General features: G+C 33.2%; 1 protein-coding gene across 3 annotated transcripts in view; it reads right to left on the reverse strand.

Annotated features, from left to right (window-relative positions):
* The window catches only part of LOC125066496 (protein peste-like), a 55,662-nt gene that overhangs the window by 17,835 nt on the left and 18,456 nt on the right, over nucleotides 1-19,371 (reverse strand). Inside the window, exon 1 of one of the 3 annotated variants that reach the window (XM_047674588.1) lies at nucleotides 10,731-10,779. The exons of the other annotated variants lie outside the window; for them this stretch is intronic. The gene's annotated coding sequence lies outside the window, so the exon portion shown is untranslated. Of the gene's footprint in view, nucleotides 1-10,730; nucleotides 10,780-19,371 lie in introns of those variants that run through there. 3 annotated transcript variants of the gene reach the window in all.

A 19,371-nucleotide genomic window follows, 5' to 3' on the forward strand; every position in this document is an offset into this window, starting at 1 on the left:
TATAAAGGCTTAGTAGTTATTTCAGTTAGAAATTACATAAAACTGTTTTCCGTTTATAAGTATAGACGAGTAGATACACAATGCTTTGTCTACTTCCTACGAATATCAAATTCCTAATGACAGAAAGAGCTATACGTTTATTGGTAAGGTCATATATATTTAATCTCAAATGCCAACCTTCAAACGATTCCCCAAGGAGAGGTTTTGCCATGAAAACCACAATGCATCCCTAGCGACCACTTACCGTCATCGATTTGATTGAATCAAAACGATAAAAATTGTAACAATCTACTTCGGAATCCATTACCCATTAATTATGTTGATCCGTTTATTGTAATAAAAATAATATATGAATTTAAAAAAATATTGAAATAAACTTTTTGGACGTGTTTCGTTGACTTCGAGGTACACAGGTTCAGTACATTACAGTACTTCAGTAAAAATACATAATATTTAAACAAGTGTAAAAGCTATCAAACTATGAGACCAATTAAACACACTACTTAGACAACCAAGCTCGTCACTGTAGCCCGTGTTACTGTCTTAAAATTCATTGAAAAAAGCCATTAATAACTCCAAAAATTTCAAAGCAGAATTTGAGAAAAAAAAAATCGTTAACTATACTTTTATTTTCTGTATATGGTTGCCGTGATACTAGTAGTATACTACGTCCTTATCTGTGATTAATTTTATGCGATCGCTTCAGTATTTAAAACGTCAAATTCGCATTCGTTATCCTATATATTAATAGCGTAAGCCGATTTTGTCCCAGTGATTATCGGACGATAGCTGTACACAAAAAATCGGTTCTGGTCTCATTTTGAAGAGCCGTAGATGGGCAGAAAAATAAAGAAGATTGAAATTCGTTAAATTGTTACGATTTAACAAATATTTGTTTAAAACACTTTTGAAAAAAGTCACTGGTCTGTTAGAGAGCGACGCTACGGTTGTTAAAAAAAAAAAAACAAAAGAAAAACGTGCGAAACGTTATGTTAAATTGTTATCAATAAACTCAAATTCTAACTGAAGTAAAGAATACTATTTGATATTAAAAATGCAATTTAAAAAAGGTTTCATCATTTTGGCGCCAAATATAGATGATTTGACAGTGAAATGAAATCAAAACAAAACCTGTCACAGGTTTGGAAATTCTTAAAAAAAATTTGAATAAGCGACCCACTAGTATTAATTAAGATCCATGACAACCGATTTGGGCACTTTTTTATGGCATTGGTTGGCGGACGAGCATATGGGCCACCTGATGGTAAGTGGTCACCACCGCCCATAGACAAAGGCGCTGTAAGAAATATTAACCATTCCTTACATCACCTATGCGCGATGTTATGTCCCTTGTGCCTGTGATTACACGGGCTCACTCACCCTTCTAACCGGAACACAACAATACAGAGTACTGTTATTTGGCGGTAGAATATCTGATGAGTGGGTGGTATCTACCCAGACGGGCTTGCACAAAGCCCTACCACCACGTAAATCATTTAGGTATTTATGTAAATAGGTTCAATGGTTTCTTAGTTCTACCACATACTGTGATGCATATATTATCGCTTATTTACGTTCTTACACTTCCCGATATCATAAGGTCAAATTTTTTTACATACAGAAATTCTTATCAAAATAAATACAGACTTAGCTATTTTTATCAAATAGATATGCCATGTTTAGTATCAGAGATAATAAGATACTTAACTAAACATATGAAAAAAATATATTTATTTATGTTTATTTGGATCGATATTATCTCCTTACTTATATATGTATAATGTATATGTATATATTTGTTTGGCATAGTTGCTAGATATAAGGCCGCGAGATCCTGATGTCTTATACTCAAACTGTGCAAATTTGTGCTGTTAAAAAGTTATTGGATTTTTCAGTCGAAATATTCTCAGTATAAGCCCGGAGTCTGGTTACTGGAAGTGCATATTTTAGTAGGCCAAATATTTTTTTTAATTTTTCATAAGAAAAACTGTCTTAATAAATTATTATAATATTTCTTACAAACATAAACGAACAAGTTCTGAATAATATACGAAAGGATTTCAATGAATAATCTTACCTATCCTAATATTGTTGAGTTGTGACCGAAAGATAGTCTGAAAAAACTTACTGATCTTTAGTAACAATAAAAAATTATGCAATATTAATACTTATCTATCCAAATAATACGGCTTATAATAATTTGATAAATTTGAGCCGTTAGGATCTTGTCGCTATACTCAGTAGAGCAACTTTATCAGAAGTCTCGTATATAATTAAATAATTTGGAAGTGAGTAATTTTTATTTATATCGTATGAAGTATATTTTTCGTGTGTTCGTTCTTGCAAGACACCGGTTTGCATTCTTGGGTACTGGATAACATTTTAAGTTAACAAAAAATATATCGAATGTCCCCTAAATATATCCCTGTCCGACCGTGTAATCAGTAATTTTGTTAATTTTACGCGGAACAAACAGAAGCAAACTAATGATCCAAATACGTATTGGTATCTTATTGAAAATTATATCTTTTTCCGATTTGCAGTTAAAACATTTGGACCTTAGAGTTGGAGTGATAGTGCAAAAACCTTTATTATAAGTAAAACAACTCGCTTTATTGCCTCCACTGGTGACGCTCATGATTTATGCGGTACCTATGTTTAGCCCATTTGATAATTCGCCTACCTTTTTTTCAGTTGTATAAACGCATTACGCATTTTCCCACGTGAAGTGCGGGGTAGGTGGGACTCGCCGGTGTCTAGGACGCCTAGTGCGCCCTTGTACACCGGAATATGGGTACTAATAAACCAGTGGTACCCTCTCCATCTTTTCGGCGGGCGCCACAGGATCGCATTCGCATGCTACCGTGACGAAACAATTCTCCTAACTATATCATCGAGAAAAAAAATCAGAATTTAAAACTATCGATTCGAAATATATATCAAAAGAAATTTATCGTCCAGAATTCAACAAATACCAACTTTTTACTATTAAAATATTTATAAATGACTTCTGCTTATAAGATTTTTTTCTCACGCCAAGCACAAGATGAATTTTAATTATTTGAAAACATACTGGTTTCTTGTCCGGATTTGAAACCCCGATTTTCGTTTAGGAAGCACGTTTTCTGTAAACTGGGTCAAACCGTGTACGAAAACTTATAAAAGTATAAATTATTTTGTTAAACGTTGTTTTTAAAAACGGTACATTAGTAAAAAAAATGGGTGATTTGATTTTAACAAGAATATAATTAGGTGTGCCATTAAGCGTCGGAAGAAATAAATTAAAAATCAAATCGATCATTTGTTTTTAAGATAACGAGATGTGTGATAAGAAAAAAATCACGAACGTAACGAACTAAGGTAATAAAAAAACAAGTGACTAGATTTTGATGAAATTTTAAGATGGTTTGATGTTAATTTAAATAAACCTAGTTGATATTTTATGCTCCAAACCTTCTCCTCAAAGGGAGAGGAGGCCTTTATCCCAGCAGTGGGACATTTACGGGCTGCTTATGTTATGTTATGTTATGATATTTAAATGTAACAAAAAGTTGAACGATCTCGATAAAAACGTATGCAATATTAAAAACATCGAAGAGAAATTGGCTTAGTAATATCGATCAACAAAAATGTATTTAATAAGAGTCATCAGTGTCTTGAATTATGAAACTCTTAGGCTTCTTGTCCTATCTTCTATCCTTCTATCATTTACCTATATTCCTTAACATGTAGGTAACCTAGCCAATCCACCTGAATGAGAATAATTAAACATAGGAGCGCCCTACACAAAATCAGTTCGATGGGTTTTTCTGTGATCTAAATATTTCCACATAAATAAGTAAAAACTGTCCATAAATAATTCATCATTATGGCTACAACAACTAACTATTGTGGCCAAATATAAGGCAACAAAATTTGAGTGGAGGTTCTGGGCTCAAACATTAGGTCGGGCTGATTTAAAGTGATTGGATTTTTCGAAAAAATCTCATAACAGCCCGAAGTCTCAAAGTTGGAAGTTTGTACACTCCTGTGCCTCGAAAGCCGTTGATCCAGCGCCTCAAATTTTTCCGATCGTGTCGAATTTACTATCCCAACGGATTATGAGAGTGATGGATTACAGAGTGCATACGTGTTGGCGTACACGTGCACTATAATATCTTGTGTAGTTGTCTGGTCTCCCTTGAGATTGGGCGACGTGACCGAAACCGTTCAGGACAACATCATCATAACAACCACCTATTTCTACAGGAATAAGTCATATCTCTTGATCATTTTCATTCACCCAAATTGCGATTTTAATGCAATTCTAAGCACCAGTTAACGCATTAATATCTATACATTCCTATTTACTATCGACAGTTATATACGGCAAGCAAGAATAAGCATTACCGTCTTTACCATAGGGCACAAGGAGCACATGCTCAGGGCCCCATCCTGAGAGGGCCCCAAAGAACCTACAATTTCTTTTACACGTTTGTTCTCACGTTGACTGCTATGTATATTTTCGAAAGTGATATATTTGTAGGAAATAACTAACATATTTATCAAAAAAGGCTACAGAATAGCCATAAGATTGTACAACCAATTAGATTCCTACGAAAATTACCGCACCGCTTATTTGAAACTATACTTAAAGCCTGGCCAAAAGCAAATTATTTGTACATGGCAGTAAATATCTCTAAGCTTGAGACGGCTCTGAGAATAAGGTACCTTATACACGAAAGAACTAAAGACGTAATATAAAAATCACGTATGAAATTACACATATGTTAATGGATATCGAATTGTATAACAGTGACATTACTATGTAACACAGGGGTCAGCGCTCTCTTATCATTCGCCGCTCATTCAATTTCGTGTTATGTAAGAATATTATTCGTGCTAAGGTCCGGCGATAGGTTAATTTGTATAAACGTGTTAACACACCTATATATTTTGTAAGTGTACATATATCGTCTTGCTTTCTTGATTATATTTCTTGTCGAGCCGAGATTGTCCAGTGGTTAGAACGCGTGCATCTTAACCGATGATTTCGGGTTCAAACCCAGGCAGGTACCACTGAATTGTCATGTGCTTAATTTGTGCTTATAATTCATCTCGTGCTGGGTGGTGAAGGAAAACATCGTGAGGAAATCTGTATGTGTCTAATTTCAACGAAATTCTGCCACATGTGTATTCCACCGATCCGCATTGAGCAGCGTGGTGGAATATGCTCCAAACCTTCTCCCAGGGAAATAAGGACTTTATCCCAGCAGAGGGAAATTTATAGGCTGCTAATGTAAAATGTAATGTAATATTTCTTGTATTCAACATTTATAGACGCTTTTTGAATTTATAAACTATCATAATAGCCTAGCTTATACGGTTGCAAGTCTGGTTATTAAATAAAAGCTATTAAATAAATTGCGTTTTGTACATAGACAAATCTTTTATCGGAAGTTTGGAAGTAAAATTTTAAGATGATATAAATAGTTTAATTAAATAGTATATTATAGATAAAGACGTATTAGTGAAGAACTCTTAGTAGTGCAGAATACAGCTGAGCTAATAGCTTATAACAAATCATACGTAAATCTAGATTTGTGTATCTTAATTTGTTAGACTATACAGAGGTCTTTAGGGTTGTTGATTTATACTGATGGAACTATCATAAATAAATAATTCTATGTAAATACGTTACAAGTCATTTTTCTGTATAATGGAATTATTCCGTATAACTTTACCAATAGCTATTGTAAATTTTAATTTTGTGTTCTAGTGTTTAATATATGTACATGTATTATAATTGGAACCAGTGGTTGCTCATTGGTCGAAATTTGAACATACTTCTCTGCCATTAAAAGCGTAAGATACATTGATTCGCAAGCCGGGAATCTCCTATCAATATATATTTATCCAGACTACCACTAGAAGGTTCTAGAAGGTTCTAGATCGAGGAACTTCCTTACAACACGTGCCGTTGCCAGCAACATAGTATTTTAGATATGGTCACATTCCAATCGAAGATTGAGCAACGATAAACCTTTTTACAACGACAACATTAATAGCAGTCTGTAAATTTCCCACTGCTGGGTTAAGGTCTCCTCTCCCTTTTAGGCGATGTTTTGGAATATATTCCACCACGCTGCTCCAATGCGGGTTGGTGGATAAATATGTGGCAGAATTTATAGACACATGAAGGTTTCTCACGATGTTTTCCTTCACCGCCGAGCACGAGCTGAATTATAAAAACAAATTAAGCACATGGAAATTCAGTTGTGTTTTGCATGGCTTTGAACCCGCAATCATCATCCTAATCGTTTAAGATGCACAAGTTCAAACCACTGAGCCATCTCAGCTCTTAACGGTAAACCTTGGTTTAACATATTCCATGCAAGTTATTTATAGCTCTTCTATGTTAAGCGCTACAGACAATTCTTGATTAAATTATCTTTAGATATTATACAAAACAATTCTACGTCACCACTTATATTAACAATCATTTTACTTCCAAACATGATGATTTCGCGAATCCATAATGAATATCATATATAAATCGAGATCTCGACGACCGAAGATACCGCTTCAATTCAAAGTCAAATGTCTTGCTCAACTCCTCTTGTGGTCAAAACAGACTCTACATAAATATGTACGGTTTTAATCTAACAACCACGCGAAGACTTCTTTAGTTGTTGGTCGAAACGCTTCAAATCAAATCAAATCAAATCAAAAACTCTTTATTTGGACATACACATTGTACAAATCATAAAATAAAATAAAAAATATACAAAATGACAAAAAACAGGAAAGAATGTGATGCCCAAATTGGTAAACCACTCAGCTTGTGTTGAAACCATTGTAATTATTCATTGTAATTACACTTCGCTAATTATAATTTATTATATAAAGAATAATAAGAAATAATAAAAAACTTACATTTATATATAAACTAGCTGAACTTGCGGCTTTACCCGAGCGAAATTTATAAAACACAAACTTCTAACCCCCGTTTTACCCCTTAAGGGTTGAATTTCGTAAAATATATAAAATAAGGAAATTACTTGACAAATTTCAAATTTGTAGGTGGTTTTGTTTCTGAGATTTCGTAATTAATATGTAAGTGGTATTTCGTTTTTATAAATAAATGTTTAATATATAATTTATATAGAAATGTATATATGTAAATTAATTCGATACATACGTCCGAGGTGTACCACAAGACGTTCCAGGAGATTAAATGACACTATATCCTTCGCAAGGTCAGGTAGTAATATATCTTATATATTAACTAATGTATTCATTATATAACTATGTTGTATATCATATAATCGGTAACGATCATTGTATAGACACAAGGAGGAAAGATAAACTAATAAAACGTACATTCCGACTTCGCAACGGTAATATTCTTTTTGGGGTATTCGTTTCAATAATAAGATTCTATAGTTATATTTAAAGCTTATATAAAAAAAAATATTGATAAATAAGGCTATATACATATTATGTGCACTTATTTATGTTGATTTTTAGGCAGTATACTTAAAAAGAATGTACTTTATTGACATAATCTGTAATTGGAATGGTGGAATAAAGTAACTAGTGCGTTTCATTCCGGTTCTTCTCAGTAGGATCTACTTTCCGCGAGGGTTGTAGCTTTAAATTTAATTCAACAATGCTTTTATAATTCTTAGGATGGTCGCAAGTTTAAACAACGATATTCTTCGAGATTCATTTATTAACACTATTTACACATTTATTTAATCCAATAATCCAATACATCCCGTATTCTCCAAATCTCTCTATATTTTTAATTGTTAAAAAATATATGCATTATAACAAAACACTGGCGCCGCGTTCGATTTCTTGACATTATTTTTCTTACCGGACATTCGGCCAGTATTAATCGTGAAAAATTAAAATATTACATTACAACATATTCTAAAAATAGTCAATCGACATATTATTAATTAAATTATAGTTATAAAATGTGTAAAAAAATAACTCTAACATAAGCCTACATGATTAAACAATATTTTGATTTTGTTAGCTATAGGCTAACTGCATTACGTAAATAGTAAATCGCCGCTTCTTCGCTACAAGTAAAATAATATATACTTAACACATATTTTTTTTAAATTAAAAATTAATAAAGAAGATTGACGATTGACTTCAATGGCAAATTTTATTATAATGAAGACGTTTATTAGTGATTTTAATGACAAACATTCAAGTACACGAACTTTTGTTTACATTATAGACAGGTATCAATAAAAATTAAATTTTCCAGTGTTGTAAACGGCTTGACCGACTTTACCTTGATATTCAACCACTGTAATACTTAGTATTATTGTTTTCCGGTTTGAATGGTAAGCAAAATAGTTCCCAAGGTTGGGGATATGAGGAACGATTAATATTTCTTACAGTGATAATCTAGAGGCAACGGTGAGCACTTACCATCGGCACCTTTGTTAGTTTGCCTACCAATATGACATAAAAAAGTAACCGAGGGTTGCCGAATGAAACATGAGTACGCACCACTGAATTTTGACGTGTCGTTCTCTGACGTGGAAAAAATCACTATAAAATATGTACATATACATAAAAAATTCTGCCACATTTGTATCAACCAAGCCATAATGTAGCAGCGTGGCGGAATGAGCACCAAGCCTTCTTCTCAGCAGAAAAGGATCTCAATTTAGCAGTGGAACATGGAACAGCTGTCACTTTACCTTTACCCAATTTCTGAACTTTTGAAAATCCCATTTTATCCGTGTTATAAAACGAGTAAAGTTATATATAGTAATGATCCAGTACCAAAAGTGTTCACCGAACTTGAATAAAATCGGCTGTAAACCTGAGTTAAAATTTACACAATTTCAGCCCAATTAATTGTAATTTCTTTATATTCACACAAGTGCCATAACACATATTAAAAGGCGGAGTTTAATAGTCTTGTAAAAACATTAAATACATTATAAATTAAACTTTATATAATATTAAGTACCCAGTAGCGTTTTTATTGCTTAAACCTTACATAATGTATACTTGCTTGCGAGTTTCGTAGAATATACTATACGTGAATTTGCGAAAAAAACACTTCAAATGCTTGAGGGGAATCATTTCGGGATCGACGTTTTTAAATTGAAACGACCTCGTAGAGATCATTTATCCCAAGGTGTGTTAAATAGGAAGTCGTTCAATTTTAGTGTCGCTTATCACAAAATCGTTCTTAAATATTCCTAAATGTGTACAATGAAACTAGCTATCCGTTTCGACTTCGTACGTGGAATATAGTTACTCCACTCTTAAAGATGTTTTTTTTATTGGGACAAATGGATCAGGTGACGGTAAGTGGTCACCACCATTAGCGCTATTAACTATTTCTTACAACGCCAATGCCTTATGCCTGTAATTACACTGGTTCACTCACCCTTAACACATCGGTGTTAAGGGTGAGTGAACCAGTGTATGCCATGTGTGTGTATCGACACAACATTACTAAGTAATGCTAAATAATATATTGTATAATAATAATAATACATATATTATTTTTTTATATATGTATGAATTATTCCTATTAGTGTTAATATTTGTATGTAAGTTTATGGCAACAACAAATATATTTTTTTTTTAATTTCTATGGCTAATTAACCATAAGTCCGCCCGTTGTACAAGACGTCATTTATATTTGAGTATTAACATTCTTCTGCAATATATTTTTACACAATATATATAAATAATTAATAACAATAATAATCTATGCATATAATGAAAATTACTGCCTGTCCTAAAAATATATTAAAACTAACTTTGCTGTAAATATTATAACGTATCTAAAAGTATACCTTTGACAACAACACATCTGCACACGACACACGACACGTGAAACCACTAAATTCCCATTGTTTTATCAGCCGTTTGAAATGTTCACTTAAATATAACATAAATTTGCCAAATCATACACATTTGTGAGCAACCCTATTAAACGTAACATGCCCTTGAACGGAATACTGTTTAAATCCAATTAATAATAATCATATGTAAATAAAAACAGTTCCACTATACAAAGATATTACGCAATATAACGAAATGTCCGAATCTTTATTCTAAATGTAACTAAACTTGTTGAAAATCTATTTTTATGGACGAGTTATTTTATTAAATAATAAACCCATTAAATTTCCATTTGTAAGCCAAATATTACCACGTGACAAGAAACCATAGAAAACGACGTTGTTTCGCTAATAAAAATCCATAATCTATTAGGATGTTTGTTCGTTGAAAGTATAGCGCTATGTGTGTTGTTATATTTGAAGTATCTCAAAAATAAATAAATAACACAACTGGAAATCATAGAACATGACTCCTAGGTTCTCCTGATTAGTGGACCATTTTCTGTCATGTTAGTAATGGACCATTTATGGTTCTTTAAGGACCGCTAAGTGTTTAAGAATTAACAGACCTATAATAAGATCTTAGTCAACTCTCTTCCTTCTTTACCTAGTCAGTCGACTTCAATCAGCCTTGATCGTTTTGTCTGCTGCTGCGGAATTGATCAGATAGTTTTAAAGTAACTCAAAGTACGAATTGATCCAGTGCGATTTTCTTTACCAAATTTATGAAAAGGATGGATTTTTTCACCTAGTTCGTCTCGGTAAATAAGTATCATGCGTCGTCGTAAGTAATGTCCTGTCAATTTTGGGATTCAGATATGATATTTCTAGTGTCCATAATGTCCCTAGCTCACTCACCTTTGCACCGGAACACGACAATACAAAGGATTGACGTTAGAATACCGGATTGCCTGTTACATTCAGACGAGCTTGCACTGAACGCACCAGTTCAACTTGAATACGAAACATAAAATTCAAACTCATATAAAGAAAGATCTTGAACCGTCATGAATTGACTTCGAACGAGCACAAGTAGATAATGTTCGCATCCGGCTTCACTCTGGGAAGATGGACAATTTTGATTAATATAGGTATCTTCAGACATGACATGTTTGTGTAGCAACGACCGACTCTGTTACTGTATTTATTTGCTCGCGACTCCGCGTGGTTTTACTCACGTTTAACGGTTTAGATCGGCGACTATAACTTTCTCGATACGATAAAAACTTTTCACTAAGAATAGCCCGTTCAAATAATCAGACAAAGCTTATAATATTACTACGTACGGAAACAATTAACATAAAGTTTCTCTTTAAAGTTGAAATTTCCAAAAATTCTGACTAGTGAGTGTCTGCGAGGTGACGACGACGTTATTTATATATACATATATAAATAATTACCAACTTTGTAGCACGTTGATTTCTATCTTCAATTGTCCACTTGGTATTTAAGTATCGCTTTTTAAACTATAACTGTAGTTATGTTAGTTCTAAGAGATATAGTCCCTGAGGTAAATGCGACTATAAAGGCACTCTTTTTTATATTAACAACATTTGCCTCTATATACGCATTTAGTAAAATAAAACAACACATTCATGACACTGCAAAATATAGTTGAGACCTTGGGATTTAGATCTAAAACTTTGTCTAGTGACGTTAGTTGTAAAAACCTGCCTTTAAATCTACCGTCGCTGGACAAGTGCTCTATCCTTTAAAGAGGTAATAAATATAATTCCACGACGCTGCTGTTATTCGATTTGGTTGAAATATAATTAACACGAATTCAATCAATATGATTCGTCTTTCCTAATTACCATTATGTACAAACTATATAATAAGTGAATTAATATGTACAATGTTTTACTAGTGGGTGATTATGAATGACCTAATTAACACATTTACTAATTATTTATCGATAGTAATAATTGGTTATTATATAACTAGTTAATTAATTATTTTATTTAATTGTTTTTATGCTGTATTGCTTAAAATCGCTTCGAAAATAAGCGATTATTTCTCGTAAAAAGTAAAGGATAATAAATAGTTATAGCGGGGTTATCCCTGAGTGATAGACACATACAATCGCGGACTTATTTGAAGACCTTTTTAAGGTGTACAATACTGTACTGTTATTTTGATCTATCTCGTAGGGTTGAGACAGCATTTGCAATGTAAACGCAAAAGATGTGCTTATTTACGACATCACTTTGTAAACCTCTCAATTTATCTTTGTTTCTCTACTATATTGTTCATGCATTATACATATAAACCTACCTCTTGAATTAATCTAACTATTAAAAAAAACCTCATCAAAATCCATTGAGTAATTTTAAAGATCTAAGCATACACAGAGACAGACAGCGGTAAGCGACTTTGTTTTATACTATGTAATGATTTATGACATATATTAAAATTATGAACACATTAGTTGTGGATCATCACTAATGGACATAATAATATATTGAACAATGAATAATTAATTATATATTGGTCAATTATATATTTTCATAATCGAATACCGTTACCGATGTGTATGAGTAACACAATTCTGTTTTAGATTAGATCCCAGTTGAATCTTGTTTTGGTATTTGTGTGCTGTACTAATTATAGAGGTACGTATAATTATAATACGTTAGGCTGTAAATGTTATTATTCAAATAATATTTAAAAAATAAAACAGCACTTACGCACTTAGCGGTAGGGCTTTGTGCAAGCCCGTCTGGGTAGGTACCACCCACTCATCGGTTATTCAACCGCCAAACAGCAGTACTCAGTACTGTTGTGTTCCGTTTTGAAGCGTGAGTTAGCCAGTGAACTACAGGCACAAGGGACATAACATCTTAGTTCCCAAGGTTGGTGGTGCATTAGCGATGTAAGGAATGATTGATATTTCTTACAGCATCATTGTCTATGAGCGGTGGTGACCGTTTACCATCAGGTGGCCCATGTGCTCGTTCGCCTACCTACATAATATATTTAAAGAAAAATGATCTCTCATGTAACTATATCTACCAAAACGTGACGTGTCCTTATAATTTTATTCTCAATTCTCACCTATCGATTTTATCGAATCGGCGCTTAAGTCATTTTACTTCAATAGACAAATGTAACAGATCAGATGTAAACAGATCAAGTTGAGTACTATATTCCATAATTGCGCATCACTTACGAGACCGCCTGTCATGTATCACTCCCTGAAATATGTACCCACTTCAATTGAGCACTTATTTATTGTAATAAACGACATAATTCAAGATATTATAATCGAATGATTAGTGTTTATAATCATAACTATCAACCAGTAGTTTCCACTGCGATGCCACAGATGCAATTACAGAAAGGATAAAGATAAACAAACCTTAGAATTACGTATTATTTGAAATTTATAAAAAACTCATCTATACTACACTACTATTTTAATATATCTTTATTTACTGGCTGTGGCCGCGCTTCGTGCGCGTTTGAATTTAATAAAAAGCGTGACTTTATTATTATTTTAGATATAATTCTAAAATAAAAGTAGCCTAAGTTACTCCTTATTACATCAGCTATCTGCCAGTGAAGGTCCCGTCAAAATAGGTCGAGCCGTTCCAGAGATTAGCCGGAACAAACAGACAGACAGACAAAAATTGTAAAAAATGTTATTTAGGTGTATGTACGAGTACGGTGTGATTAATTTGTCTTTTATCCTCATATGGTTGGAATAGACTATAGAGAGTCGAGATGGCACAGTGGTTAGAACGCAGACAGGCACCACTGAATTTTCATTGGCCTAATTTGTGTTTATAATTCATCTCGTCGTCGGCGCTGAAAGAAAACATCGTGAGGAATCATGCATGTGTCTAATTTCAACGAAATTCTGCCACATGGTTATCCACTAACCCGCATTGGAAAAGGGTGGTGGAATATGCTCCAAACCTACTCCTCAAAGGGAGAGGAGGTCCTTAGCCCAGCTGTGGGAAATTTACAGGCTGCTAATGAGACTATAGACTATTTGCCGCGTAGTTTCACGGTCGAATATCTTAATGTCAACGTCTAATAAAGAGTGTAATTTAAAAATTGAATAATGAAAGCTGCGTCTAAGCAGCGGAAGTTTCAATTCCTGTGAGGATATTAACGTTTGTTCGCTTTCATTGACATAAGTAATTGCATTAATGCTAGATTACTTAATGCGTCTATACTTACGCTGGAGTTGTCAATAAACTTACTATTGAATAACATTAGTGTTCGTTTTGTGTGAAGTGTTGCAAATCAGCGTGCTGTTTTGATTTTTTATAGACCAAGAGTCAGTGACCAAATTTAGGTGTTCATTTTAAAAGTCACTAAACTTCATTTCAATTCATAGTAAAGCTTCAATATCTATAGATAATGAAAAACTACTTCTGGTAGCCCTGTGTGGCCGGGGTGGACTACCCCACTTTTTAAGGAGGATAAGAAATAAGACTTGTTTTGTTAAAGTATTAAGGTTTGTTACAGAAATAATCCAAGCCTTTTGAGTATGACTCTCGTATCCGTCTGTCCGTATATAATATTTTACTTTTCTTTTTAGTAGGCTAGCGTTTGACCGTTGTCTTGCCTGACGTTAAGCATCGACACGGTCAACTTAATAAGTTAACTCTAGATTTGAAGTCACCAAGGTTGTACCTATCGGGAAATGTGCTTCGAAACAATTGTATCTATTAGACATTTGGTACTTATGTATATAGAATTAAGTGATTCATTCAGGGATGATAAGCGTAAACAAATCGATTATTGATATTGAATAAACAATTTTTATTTATTTTTTGTTAATATAAGCAATTTTGAATTTCTTAATAGACGTGACGTAATCTTTAAAATTCGCTTTTTATTTTATTTACATTCAACACATTAGGAGGAACTTAGTTTAACACGAAACGCACGCACTTAACTATTCCACCACAAAACTCAAAAAAAATCGTAAACTATGATGACCATTGATTTATTTGGATTTGGTTAAAACCGAGAGCCTTAAAATTAAAAAGACATTGACCTTTACATGTTCAAATCAACGACACAACATCATTTCGCTTTCGTCGTAATCATCGTAAACAAAGTGTAAATATAATCACAGTGAGTAATCGTTCATCGGAGACAGGTACTCGTATTTAATAAAACGCAATACGATGTAATCAAAATAACTGCTACACGTGGCATTGACGTATTCAATGTTTTGTCTTCCAATTAATGTAACGTCATTTATCTTCTACTTTGTATGTTTTGTTTTTTTTTTGTTTAGTCGTGCTGTTTGCCCCACTGGCCTTTACAGCGTCAACGCCGTTGGGGCGAGTACTAGACTCAGCCTTGAAGTTTAGCCCTTTTGGGCTCGAGAGTGACGTTCGTCCTGAGTGTGTCTCCTATGAGATCGCACCTCGGCTGAGAACGTAGTCGGTAGGGAACACTTTGTAAGTGGGTTATCGGATTTAAACCGTTACTTTATAGAAAAACTGGTCAGATTGCTACTTGGTGGCGGCAAGTCCATCTCGGAAGTTTATCCCGCTTATCAAGCGTTGTTTAGTTCCGGTTTGAAGGCCAAGTCAGTTAAATATAGGCACATGGGACAACACATAATATGTTAGTTCCCAATTTTGGCGGCGCATTGGTGAAATAAGGAATGGTTAATATTTCTTGCAGCGGCACTGTCTATGGGCAGTGACAACCATCTGACTGACTGACTGAAGAATGACTGGAAAATGGGCCACCTGACCCATTTTCCAGTCTGTCTAGCTAATTTCAAATAAAAATGTAATCATTTTCGAGTAAATCCTAGAAAGCTAAGTTCATGTGCAAATCTTGATAAAATATTTTTATTCGACTAGGCCCACATGCGTAATTTCAATTTTCATGAAAATTTAATGAAAAGACCCACCGGTTCGGTAAATAAATTATTTCTCGAACAACCAACAAGGAACTCAGTAGCTGCAGTAAACACCATTTTAACCATAAGTTTATGTCAATCAAGTTAAATTTAATATATATATTACCCGGAAATCCAGCAATGCTTTTACGCATTTTTATTTCAAGCTAAAAATGTTTTATAAATGTTTCTGTACGAGCTAAGTAATTTGACCGTCGTATTATCCAACGATCACTTCTCTTCCCCCAGTATGAAATACTAAACATAGTTTTATTTTTCATAAGTTTTATTTAATTGTCTTTAAAGGTATGTTTACTTGGTTATAGGGCATTGTGCAAGACCGTTTGGATAGGTAGGTACCTCCCACACATCACAGATTCAACCGCCAAACAGTAATGCTTGTATTGTTGTAATCCGGTTTGAAGGGTGCGAGCCAGTGTCATTACAGGCATAAGGGACATAAGTTACTTCTCAAGGTCGGTGTTGGTAAGAAATGTAAAAAAGTCTTACGACGTGAATTTATGGGCGATAGTGTCCAATTCCCATCAGATGCCCTATTTCTGATTATCACTTTAATATACATATATAATTTATTTTCAAGAAAATTAATACGATTTATACAAGAGTATTTCGATATGTTAATTTAATTTTAATGTAAATTTAATTTAATCGTTTTCCTTGTAATTAATATTCAACTGTTAACATTAATTTAAATTTTTTAACATTATTTATATATGTTTTCTGGCATTCAGGAAAATATATCAAATTCTAGTCCAGTAATTCTCGGCAAATGCCACCTTTTCCCTTCCTAAAAACACCAAATATTTAAAGCTGTTAACGTTGAATATGTGCCAGTCGTACATACACGACTGTTGTTTTTACCAATATGACGTCACTATAATGAGTGACAGCGTTTTCGCGGGAATATATATATTTTTTTAATTTAATCTATTTTTATTGCAAGAAAGCATGTTTATTTTGCCGAATTATATTTTTGTGGCTTTTCATTATGAAAATCGACATTTTGAAATACTTTTTCACAAGTAGTGGAATTATTTCCTGGTCACTTGGACACCACAGTCTCGATGCCAATTTTTTATTAGCTTTTTAAATGCAAATGCAATAAATGAATATTGTTTAATAAAAATAATAACAAACAACTTCTTCGGCCACGGATTTAGTAACATAATATATTTGTGGCCATATTTATTCGTCTAATTAGATTATATGTGCTAAAACAATGACTTTAACGGTAGGATTTGGTGAAGACGAAAACTAAGAATATAAATTCTTACTATTTATATATTTTTTTCTAATAGGCATCGGGTTTGTTGACTTTGTAGAAACAGTTTCCACTTTTTTGCATTGTAACCTAAATAAAACCTGTTTGGTTGGAACATTACCATCATGATAGTATAAACACGAATGAGATTAATGAGTTTCAAGTACAAGGTGCACATTCAACCTTCTTTTTTATTTGGGTTTAGGATTTTGTGCAACCCTGACATGAGTAACCTCATGCCCGCTCATCAGCTATTCTACCGCCACACAGCAATGCTTAGTAAATTGTTCTGTTCTGGTTTGAAGGGTAAAAGACACGCAATGGAAATAATATCTTAGTTCCCATGCTGGTGACCAAATTCAAGTCAAGTCGCTTATTTGCGTTATATATCGAATGTATGAAAATATGATTAAGGTATCTCTGGTACGATTGAATTAAACCAGCTGCTGATCCCAAGTTACGAACTTCTGGTATGTTACTTAACGCGACAACAAGAAGAAACGAACACACACATTGTTTTTTTTATATAAAGATAATAATCATAATTAACGATTTATTTGTAATAGACTTATAAATTCACGGTTCGACTGATTTTATGAGACTATTTTAATAAAGAATATTATTAATTTGATTTTGACGGCGTAGAGCGACTTGCGGTCGTTTTGCGCGCCATTTTTATGTTAGTGTTTTGATTACGTTTACGTTTTAAGATATCATCTTTATGTCATCATCAATGGAAACAATAAATAAATAAATCCAGTCAATTATGTTCAAGTCAAGTACGACTCCCCCCCCCCCAACATCCTTCACCAGACTATACAAATACTATCAGGACTTCTTGACATACTACCGTGCTCCTATTATATACCTAACCGACGGTTGTTACGTTAGAATATTATATAAATAAATAAATAAATAAATATTGGACAACATCACATACATTACTCTGATCCCAATGTAAGTAGCTAAAGCACTTGTGTTATGGAAATCAGAAGTAACGACGGTACCACAAACACCCAGACCTAAGACAACATAGAAAACTAATGTTTTTTTCTACATCGACTCGGCCGGGAATCGAACCCGGGACCTCGGAGTGGCGTACCCATGAAAACCGGTGTACACACTACTCGACCACGGAGGTCGTCAAAAATAGTTCACATATACATATATAGTACTTCTGACATACTCAAACATCATCAAAACGCAGTAGTTGAAGAGACTACTACGCTAATCAGTCTTGAGAACAGTACTCATTTATACGTAGTTAATTAAAAACAGATCAAAATAAACATTCAATAGTAAAACGCTCACTCTATAAACGGACTTAAACGTGCCATTGTAGTAAATAAAATCGCCTGACTCACACATCCACGTTTCTCTGCCAAGGTTGAATGACAATGTTTGTTTGTGGTCACCGAAAACAAATGAATGGTATATTCATATCACGCACACATCAATAGAGCGGTTACTAGACTTCCGAGGTCTAAATAATGTATGCAAGCCATTGAAATATATCTGATTAAGAAAAATGTTAAGTGACTATTTGAAAAATACCTTGATTTTTAGCTTCGATATGACGTGTGTTCTCATTGACGTGACAATGGCGAAATAATCTGTATCCTATCGGCACAAATAATAGTATATATATATATATATATATATATATTCTAGTGTATTATAAAAAAGATATTAACTTTCTGCACTCATCCATATTCACTGTGTTAAATTTTATAGTCTTCCGTCCGCGTAATTTTCGCAAAGCAGTGGTAAACATTTTTTTACTTCGAGTCGGTATTAATAAGATAGTATCTCAGGGATGTAAAAAAATAATATATAATTTTTTTTTTTTTCTAGAAGGACCGGGATAAATATAAATAAACGGAACCCATTGCTTCGTATTAAAATACATCCTAGTCTTATATTATTTGTGTAACCCTAATTTGCAAATCAAGGAATGCTAAATTCTTTTTCGTTATCTATACAATCTTGATATTATAATATGCCTAGACTATTCCGTGCATAACTTTACATAAACATTTAATTTATTACTAGATAAAAATGAGACGATTAGTTAAAACATTTGACATACATTAATCAAATTTAAATATTTGATTGAATAATTCTTATACTATCAAATAAAAATAATACAACATTATTTCTACAAATTTAAATTTGATCAAACAAATTAAAAAAAAAATCAAATCGATTCATAAATGAAAGAGTTCTTATCTATTTGTTACATTAAAAAAAAATTAAAACCGAATTGAGAACCTCTTCCTTTTTTGAATCGGTTAAAATTGCGTTTTTCCTTGATCTCACCATGCTGATCGTTTTTATATTAA

This window comes from Vanessa atalanta, chromosome 9 (genome assembly GCF_905147765.1).
Source record: "Vanessa atalanta chromosome 9, ilVanAtal1.2, whole genome shotgun sequence".
NCBI classification, from domain to species: Eukaryota; Metazoa; Arthropoda; class Insecta; order Lepidoptera; family Nymphalidae; genus Vanessa; species Vanessa atalanta.